The following is a 10,244-nucleotide window of genomic DNA, read 5'->3' as shown; positions in this document are numbered from 1 at the left end:
ATTCCAAAATGTGTTCACAAAGTGAGATGTGTATCTCCAATTTGTATGAAATTATTTTATAGATTGAATTATCATGGTTGACTTTGTTATAGGCGAGATTGGCATGTTTGAGGAAGCCTGTTAGTTAACGAATTTAATGCAGCTATCTAACATTCCATGCAATATTGACCTAGGTCAAGAATGAACATTCAAAAATTTTGCATGAATTAAACAAAATTCCCTTTTCCGGTATTCTATTTAGTTTCTGCAAAAAAAAAAACGGATTGCAATAAGCAAACACAAAATAAGATGTTCATTGTACAATATTTAAAAAGTCCTCCTAAAAAAATGGCGTAAACGATAAGATGGCAAAACATGTTTTGGTGGCAATAATCTCTTTATGCCTTAAAGACAGCGAAATTATTGTATATAGATCGATATTATTTTCATCAATTTAAACTGAAATAATGTTGCTAGTTCTTGGAACAGCTTTCTATTTAAGATTTTAAAGTCGCCCAAAACACGGCAATCTGGAAATAGTGATTATTTGCTTTTATGTGTTTACAGAAAATATAGATTTTTGTTTAAATCAATATGAAAAAATATATTTCTCATCTAAGAAACATTATTGCAAAAAGGAAGGTGATAGGAAAAGTAAAATAATACAAATACCGAACTCCAATGAAATTCAAAACGGAAAGTCACTATTCAATTGTGAAAATCAAAAAACTCAAACATCAAACACATCAAACGAATAGAAAACAACTTTCATATTCCTGACTTGGTACAGGCCAATTTGATAAAAAGTAAAAATATGCTTTTCAGAACTTAAACTGAAATTATACTTGGAGTTATGTAGAATTACTTGACATTCCATCATACCTTATTCAACGAACCAGAATCAATCTACGGCTGTTTTGATTTGTGAATACTGTGTATATCATGCGCTTTTAAATCACAATTCAAAGTTATTTTATATGTAAGAGAATTATAATGTAAATGTAGTTATTTTATTAAATTTCCCTTCAACTGCATGATATGGTGGATAACAATCATTCCTGAGATAGTAAGTGAACGTTCATAATTTAATCTGTGCCTATGAAAATGTATTTGAACTAACTTTAGATAAATAAAGGCAATAGTAGTATACATCTGTTCGATAGTCATAAACAGATTAAGCGAAATCATATCCGGGTAGAGAGGTCCACAATACAAAATATCCCCTCATCCCAACAAAAATGGCTGAAAGACAAACAACCATTTCGAAAATATTAAATAAATATCTTCCACAATTTTCACTTCATGTTTATGTTTAAATTCAATATAACCACACATTTCATGATTGTCCGTGTACAACCTCATAGTTTGCCATGCGTCAAGCAATATGTTACAGATGAACCACATCAGGTCATCTTCTGTTGTATTCTGATTAATTTAGCCTTATAATTTGATGCAACACATGGTCAATAAGATGGTTTGTATCGGAATGGACTAATTATCACTGGGGTAAAGCTGATGACTGTAACTGCATTGACGGTCATCCCAAGATGTCGGATGAAAAATTAGGTCAGTATTTTTATTGTCTGTTAAGGTGTTTCTACATCATTTTCTTTACAAAGCATACTTTGATTTATAAAAGATTCACACGGAAGTCACAAATCTCTACCGAGGAACGTGTATAAAACGGGAATTTGGATTTGAAAAAATCGCTAGGATGACTGTAAGTCGTAATCGAGATGACCGTAACAGGATAAGCGATTCATAACAAGGCTGACCGTAATTGGTTAAAAGATGACCGTAAATTATTAAGGATGACCGTCAATTCTAAGAAATATTCATATTTGTATTCAAAACTGTTTGTCGAGTTTGTCTCAATAGGGGTTCGTTTAGCGGTTATAAATATGTTTAATTTATCAATTTCTTTTCAACTATTTGCCGTATTTAGAGTTTATGACAATGATAGTAAATTGCATATTTCTCGTAAATAATTAAATATTTAAGGAATGACTGTAATATTTTTTCTGTCTATGAAGAAATAACATAAAAAATTTGGTGCACACTGAATAACGCGCGTAGCGGGTTATTTAACAGTGTGCATCACATTTTTTATGTTATTTCGAATAGACAGAAAAAATATTACAGTCATTTCTTATAATTTTAATTCTAAATTCAATTTTAAACCATTTTAAACCAAGAAAAAACGTTGATGACGTCACGGTCACATGACTTAATTATGTCTATGGGATCAGAACAAAATAACGTCAGCCAATCAGAAGACGCGTTACATCCAAAATTAAATTATTTATTGATAACAACGTTAAAATTTGAATACAAATCAAATATTTTATTTTTCGAATCAGGGTCCCAAAGCGGGCATTTATACAATTACCAATAATGAAAGTATATGCAACAAACATTGTAAATTATATAACGTGACAGATATTATAATAGACAAATGACAATAAATTTGTTCATCTGTATAGGAGACACCAATTCAAGGAACGGCGCTGTAGGATATAATGTTGACTGTGATAGGCAATAACAGCAATCCTCCTCGTGTCAGAAGCAGATGAACACAAATAAATAGAGAAACTGAATCATGTCACTTAAAAAATGTTTTTTTTTTAATAACAACAATAACTAATTCTGCGAAACATGGAATATAAATCTGCTATTTGCAGTGTTTAACCAGGAATATACACAACTCTTTTCATACAGTTGAGTTATCACAAGACAGCAGCCGTAGCAACTTCTCTTGGGAATTTAAGTTAATGAAATTGGAACATGATTCAGATGTGAGATAAATAGTGTCTGTCTTCGTTATATTTTGTGCAATAAAAGAGAAAATGAACTTCATTTTCAATATTACCAGAATTACATTGCTGACATACGGTCTAAGGTTTGGAGGAGTAACATGGTATCGTTCTATTTTAATCTGCAAATGGTGAGATGACACCCTCAATTTTGTTAATGATCTCCTACGCTACAATTTTGTTATGCTATTTATATAGATACTTTTCGAAACCATAATTATCCTTAACTGTCACATAAGTGCGGGCCTCTCCTTCTGATTTCTTGGTCAGTTGATCCTTCCAAAATTTGCATGTACGTCTCTTTCAATATTTTCCTGATGGTATTATATGAAATATTTTCCCCATCATTTAGATTTGTAAAACCAGGAAGAGTTTTTAAAATGTGTTGGAGAAAGCTATACCATGACGATTTATACTGAGAATATAGAGATTTGAATGCTGGTATGCATCTTGTATGCATCTTGTTATAAAGGAAATTATTCTTATTTTTTAGTCTAAACCAATAATTCAAAACAGACCTCACTAACTAAAAGTACAGTGGAAACCGATTTGTGTTTTTATTTGTGCCGACCAGAATGAATTTATAAAATTTACTGTGTAGCTTTACACAAGTTAAATTTGAATACATTTTATCCATGCAAATTAGTTGGTTTCCATATCTAAATTTTGCTATCAAGGGATTGAATGAGCTCCAAATTTCACTTCCATATAGAGGAATAAGCTTAATAGCATGCTCAAAAACATGCATCCAGTACTAGTTTTTAAGGATTCAGAGATAATATGCCTAATAATATTTACATGGTCTAGAGATTTTTCCAAATAGTTGGGAAGGTCATTGATGAAAATTTTAAACAGGTTAGGACTTATGTTGTCTCATTGAATAACTCCAAACTGTGTAGGGAAGAATATAATACAAATTGACAGCGATGCGACGAAAAGTTGAAGAAAAAAAAAACATTGATTAAGCATAAGATTATCCAGCGGAATCAGATTAAAATCTTAACATCTGCCTTGAAATATACAAACAGTCCATTGACAACACCGGATCCGATGGAACTGCAAAATTTATTCGGCATTCAGTTGGTTTGACTGAGATTAAACTTTCCGTAACAAATGAAAAGCAATATGTTCAGTAAATATTCCATTAGATAAGGCTGATTTAAATACGGAAATGAAGTCTTCGTATCGCCCTATCTCTTTTAGTTTTGCTTCAATATTTGGCAATAGTTCATAATTATAGAAAAGATGTGGTTTAATTGCCAATTAGACAACTCTCCGAAAAACAATTCTCCACTGGAGACCAAAATGACACAAAAATCAACATCTATAGGTCACCGGACGGTCTTCAACAATGAGCAAAGTACATACCGCATAGTCAGTATAAAAGGCCCCCTAAATAACAATGTAAAATAAATTCAAACGAGAAAACTAACGACCTAATCTAGTTCATTTTTAATTCCGTTGGACACCCTTCTTGGAAATAATCGCCACTGACTTTAAAATTGGAGGAACATCTTTTGAATGCTAAAGTAAGTTCTTCTAAATTTATAATTTGGTTTTTACTTGTATAATTTAGATTTTTTACAGGTGCCCTCCAATAATATATATGCAACACTATCGTGCAAAGCAGGTGCAACATATATACACCTGTTTCTTTGGGTTATAAGTTACAGGCAGGTTAAAATGTTTACATAGTAAGCACATTGTCTACAAGATAGCTCGTGTTCAAAGCTAGCAAGATTCCTTTTTCATTCGGATACGATTTAATACAGTTGGTGAACTATTTATTTGAAGCAGTCTTATTTTCTTCTACCTATAGGATAATGCAGTCTTATAAATACGTTTCATACCAACACAATTAATTATTTGATACAAACAAGGTAATACAAATACGGATATCTGTTAGAATCGATGGTCATCCTTTATAAATTACGGTCATCCTTTACAAATTACGGTCATCTTTTTTTTTCCAATCACGGTCATCCTTGTTTTATATAACGGTCATCTTGAAAATATTTTACTTACGATTTACGGTCATCTTAGCGATTTTTTCAAATCCAATTTCCTGTTTCGTACACATTTCTCGGTAGAAATATGTGATTTCCGTGTGATTCTTTTATACATTTACATCGTACCAATGTATGCTTTGTAAAGAAAATGCTTTAGAAACACTTAAACAGACAATACAAATACTGCCCTAATTTTTCATCCGACATTTTGGGATGACCGTGAATGCAGTTACGGTCATCAGCTTTACCCCGTGAATTATACATCTATATCAATATCAGACTTTGAGCGTTCCTGATGAAGGTAAATCCAGAAAAGCACTTCGGACGCATGTAATTCATCAAGTGTTGTCTTCTTTTTATGATAAATGACTGTATATCCTTGCTTAACATTTTTCTTTTTTTCAAACGTTATCTTATTAATAGGTTCCCAGAATATGCAAACATGCTGTCATCTTGAAAACAAAACAATTGTCACTTTTGTTTTTGTTTGTAATTGTACCGTATGAATATTTTGCACACGTGTTACAAAATAGATAAAACAGATGACATATTATATGCTTTCAAGTGATATATGATTTAGCTCTACACTAGGTAGGTGCATTAGAAATTCTTATATTGTTAAAACTAGTCAAATATTACACAATTACCGAAATCGGAAAGTCTATTACCATGAATAGCTCGCCTGTCCCACTGCCAGTAAAAACTGCGTAGTACTATAACATAGACATCACCTTTGTACAACTCAGTCGAAAAATAAATAAGATATTCAATAGATTTCAATATATCAAATATCTAAGTAGTAGCAAAGGGACACTGTAATAAAAACAGTGAATACTGAAGGTGTAACCAAGCTTGCTCCTCCTGAAAGAAAAATCATTTAACCATAGATTAAAAGTATAAAATATAGCAGATCACCAGTTTGTGTTGTTATGATTGTGTGATTAATCATAAATAAGGCTTATAAGATTTCATCATCAATACAATGTTGTGATTTCAAAACTGTACTATTTTTTGGTTTCTTTGTTACAAATTTGTCTATTTTGATAGTGAACGCTATTTAAGATTATAGCACAATGCCCGCAGCTGTACCCCTTTTAAAACATGTTTACTTATTATGTCTGTTTGTTTCAATATAATAGAATTTGATGCGATTATTATACAAGCGAAAGTTTTAGCTAGCTATAAAACCAGGTTCAATCTACCATGTTTACATAAGAAAATGCCTTTACAAAGTCAGGAACATAAAATTTATATAATGATAATAGCAACAAACAAAAAAGATATAGTTTGGAGCTTGTTTTCGGAAGGAGATAACAAAATATATATTTGAGACGAAGTCAATGTATTTCGGGTTTGTAAAATCAATCTGTCTAGTATGAAAAAAAATGTCCAACTGAGAGATAATTCGTAAAGAATGTCTCTCAGAAGAAGTACCGATGTAGTTGTTATAGACATGTATTTTACCGATTGCCGCGATTCAAACGTGTGTTTCGAAAAAGTTCAAAGTTCAAAGTTACGGTTATGGTCCCTATTTTTTATGATATCCTATATTGAAACGCATTTCTGTTTGATAACATTATATTGATTTGGGCAACGATTTGTATAGTCTAACTTTACAAATCCTTGATGTGGGGTATGCATTGATTGATTGTTGGTTGCTTAACGTCCAGTGGCAAATATTTCATGCATATTCAGGACGATTTGGGGTATGCATGATCTTCATATGAAATATATATATGTTGTTTGCAATCTTAAATTATGAGTGGTCATTTATTATAATATCAAATTAAATTAATTCATTTGAAAGTTCATCTTTTCAAAGAAGTTCCAAAAATGAACTTCGGAAATTTTGTCTCTTGATTTGTATATAAGTACAGGTAATTCTTTCTGATTTATAAATATGGGAACTGAATTTCGGTGAATGTTTCCATTCGTTTGATGTTTTTGAGCTTTTGAGTTTGCGATATGATTAAGGACTTTTCGTTTTTAATTTTTCTCGGATTACGGTATTTTTGTGATTTTACTTTTTATATTAAAATATGTGCAATTTAAAAGGAAAATAAACCCCAATCGGCGTTGAACTCAAAGAATTAATGTAATATCATCTGAATCACTTATGGATGCAACATAAACTCTTTCTGATGGCGTCCGTAAAATTTACGAAGGGATGATTTCAACTTTACCATTTGGAACTCTTGGTTTAATAGCTTCCTTGTGAGCAGCAACCCTCTATTAAGAAAATCATTATAGGAAATGCAAGCACGGGAATATCGTATCAATTGGGAGATATATACCCCGTATGCAGGTGCTGCTGAAATGTTGCTACTAAGAAAAGGAAAGTTCACAATTGGAAAGCTGAAATCATCTCTTATGTCGTATAGTTTTGTTTTCAACCGACCCTCATTGTCAATTTCTAGGTGTAAGTCAAGATATGAAGCCGACTTAGCTGTATCTGTAGTATTTTTTTTATCTCTAATTAGATGAGATATATGCGTTCGAAATAGTCACCAAATTTTGAATTGTTTTGTGAAAGAACATCATCTATATAGCGGAAAGTAGAGTTAAAGGATATTGCTAACTTCTTATCTTTCTTCCTAAGAAGTTCCTGCATGAAGTCAGCATCATAATAATAAAGAAACAAGTCGGCAAGTAGAGGGGCACAGTTTGTTCTCATTGGAATGTCGACAGTCTGTTTAAAAACACGTCCTCCGAACGTAACAAATATGTTGTCAATCAAGAAATCAAGCATCTTGATAATATCAGTTTCAGAGAATTTTTTGTTTGAATCAGAGTGATTTTTTACAAAGTAGGGTTTATCCCTCCCTAAGACAAGATACTTGTATCTACGTTGGCCATTTTTTTTTATGAAGCAAAGTAATACCAACTCTTTCAACTTGTCTTTTAGTTTGGAATGTGGAATACTTGTGTAAAGAGAAGAAAAGTCAAATGTTTTAATACTGTTACAAGATGAAAGAGAGTTAGATTGTATGTACTCTAAAAGATCTGTTGGAATTTTTAAGTATCCACATCTGATTCACGCCACCTCTAGAATAGGCAGTTTCACAATGACTTTGAAGCCCGTCTTTGGATGCTGATAAAATAGATGATAATAATTTAGAAAGAGGTTTCGTGGAGCGCTTGAAATACCCAGCAATATACCGTTGTTTGTAAGGACACTTATGTAGTTTAGGTATCCAATACAGTGATGGAAGATCCAGTTCTTCATTTTTGGTTGAAATTCCAAAGGAACATAGAACAGACCTATGCTTATTCAGGATTTCCTCTTTAGTAAGTGTCGTGAGGGTATATGTTGAGTTTTCAAGTGAATTGTCAATACCTATTTCGTTTATCAAGCAATTAATGAACTGACTTTTACACACACAACGATGTTGTTTGGGGCTTTATCTGCGGGGACAACAACATATTTTAAAACGCATGTTTCGGAGAATGGTCGTGTTTTGCACCAATCACTTATAAGATCAGATCTCAGCAGAATTCAATGTATTGGTTACTTTACCTATCACTATCTATAGACCACAATACAGTTCTTGATTCAACTGAATCAATCAGTTGACAAAAAAAAATGCGTTGCAATGTGAATCTTTTCTGTATAAAGTTATCAATTTTTGGTAAACTGCAAAGTTATACTCACCACAGGATCCTGAAAAATATATGATTAAAGTTGTTTACTGTCAATAAATTAATAACTCAATAATCCAATAATCATACTTTCAATACAACGAATGGCATGCGTAGTTGCATTAAAAAACAGATACTTATTGTATGTTTACTACGAGTTTCCATGATAGTATGTTCTCTAAATGTACATTGTTTTTCCCCATCAATATGAACACTCGATTTCAAAATATATAGTTAGATGATCATTATTACGACATGATATTTTTTTTTATCTCAATTTTATTTTAGTGCAGTTACTCTTATATTAAACTGGTATATTTTTTTCGAATTTGTGCTAATAATAGGCAATACTCCCGGATCATATGATATGTCCCGTAGTTTTTGATGGGATTGTGGTGTTTTAGTCTGTAGTGATGTGAGGACTTATTTATTTTCGTTTTTCCAGGGAGATGTCAATTTCTTTATGATTTCTGAGTTTAGAACGACTCCTTGCTATCATTTCCCTTTTGTTTGATTTGAATTTCGAAATTTTATATTTCCTTTTCAATTTGTCTTTTCATTATTTTACCATATCATTTTTTTCATTTACGTGCAATATGATGTCTTTATATTTATACCACAATTGTATTCTTGCAAACGAAATATTCTTGGTCAAATTGTAATAGTTTCGTGTTTGGTTAAAATTTCTCCTTTAACATGTTTAAATGATCGTTCAGAGGATTAATGAAGTATTATCACATTTTTAACAATCATTCATAATAGTAAAAGGGAAATACCATGATGAAGTTTATTTTGTAAAACAAAAGAGGCAACATAATATTATTATTTATGTTTAAATCTTTAAATGGATATATTTGTATTGGGACCAACTTACTGACAGTTTTGAGTTGAAGAAGAGCACCATCTGTAGGAAGAACTGTCGGAGTGGATCTTGGTGAACCTTTATTTGGACTTTGACTGACCATTGTAATACTGTTATCATATTCCACCGTCTAAAAAGTTATAAAAAGAAGTGTAAGACCTCGCGTTATTAACAACCATGTTCTCTTTCCGATGATAATTGTTGACAATCGCTCTGCCATTTACAGAATTGTCAATTAAAATATTCAGATGCTCACCTTTTGAATATTATGTTATAATTCCACGATTCTTTAGTACAAATGTTGAACACTAAGTACTATTTAAAGGTCTATTAACTAAAATTTCAATATGAAAGAACTGGTTTTAGCCATGAAAAAAGTATAACAAAAATACCGAACTGATAGAGCACCCTTATGAGCAATTATAGATTTACTATATATACTATAATAGCCAAAACTTTGAGTTAACTATCCTTAAATCAATTTTCAACGCGTAGATAATGTGAAAAATTTACAACAAAGCTCAAATATGCAAGTTAGTAGTTATTCTTATCTGGTTAATAGCTGGTTTTCTATTTCATAAAATTGAGAATGGAAATGGAGAATGTGTCAAAGAGACAACAATCCGACCGTAGAGAAACAGCAGAAGGTCACCAACATGTCTTCAATGCAGCGAGAAATTTCTGTTTTCATATACATCACATAGAAAGCATTTTGATAACGAAAACGGACGAGACCAGGTCAGGTAGTTTATATAAACTCATGCAGCAAGAAGATCTTAAAGCTTTTGTATTTTGAGTATCAAATTTGAGAATAAAAATATGTTACATAATGAGCTTTAAACAATAATGAACATAGTTCTATCAAAAAGTCTGCAACAATATTATGCAATTTCAAAGAAAACCGTGCCTTGGTCTTAATAAATCAGATGACATAAAGTGGAC

The sequence above is a fragment of the Mytilus trossulus genome, chromosome 2 (genome assembly GCF_036588685.1).
Source record: "Mytilus trossulus isolate FHL-02 chromosome 2, PNRI_Mtr1.1.1.hap1, whole genome shotgun sequence".
Classification (NCBI taxonomy): Eukaryota; Metazoa; Mollusca; class Bivalvia; order Mytilida; family Mytilidae; genus Mytilus; species Mytilus trossulus.
Note: the sequence above shows the minus strand (reverse complement) of the source record.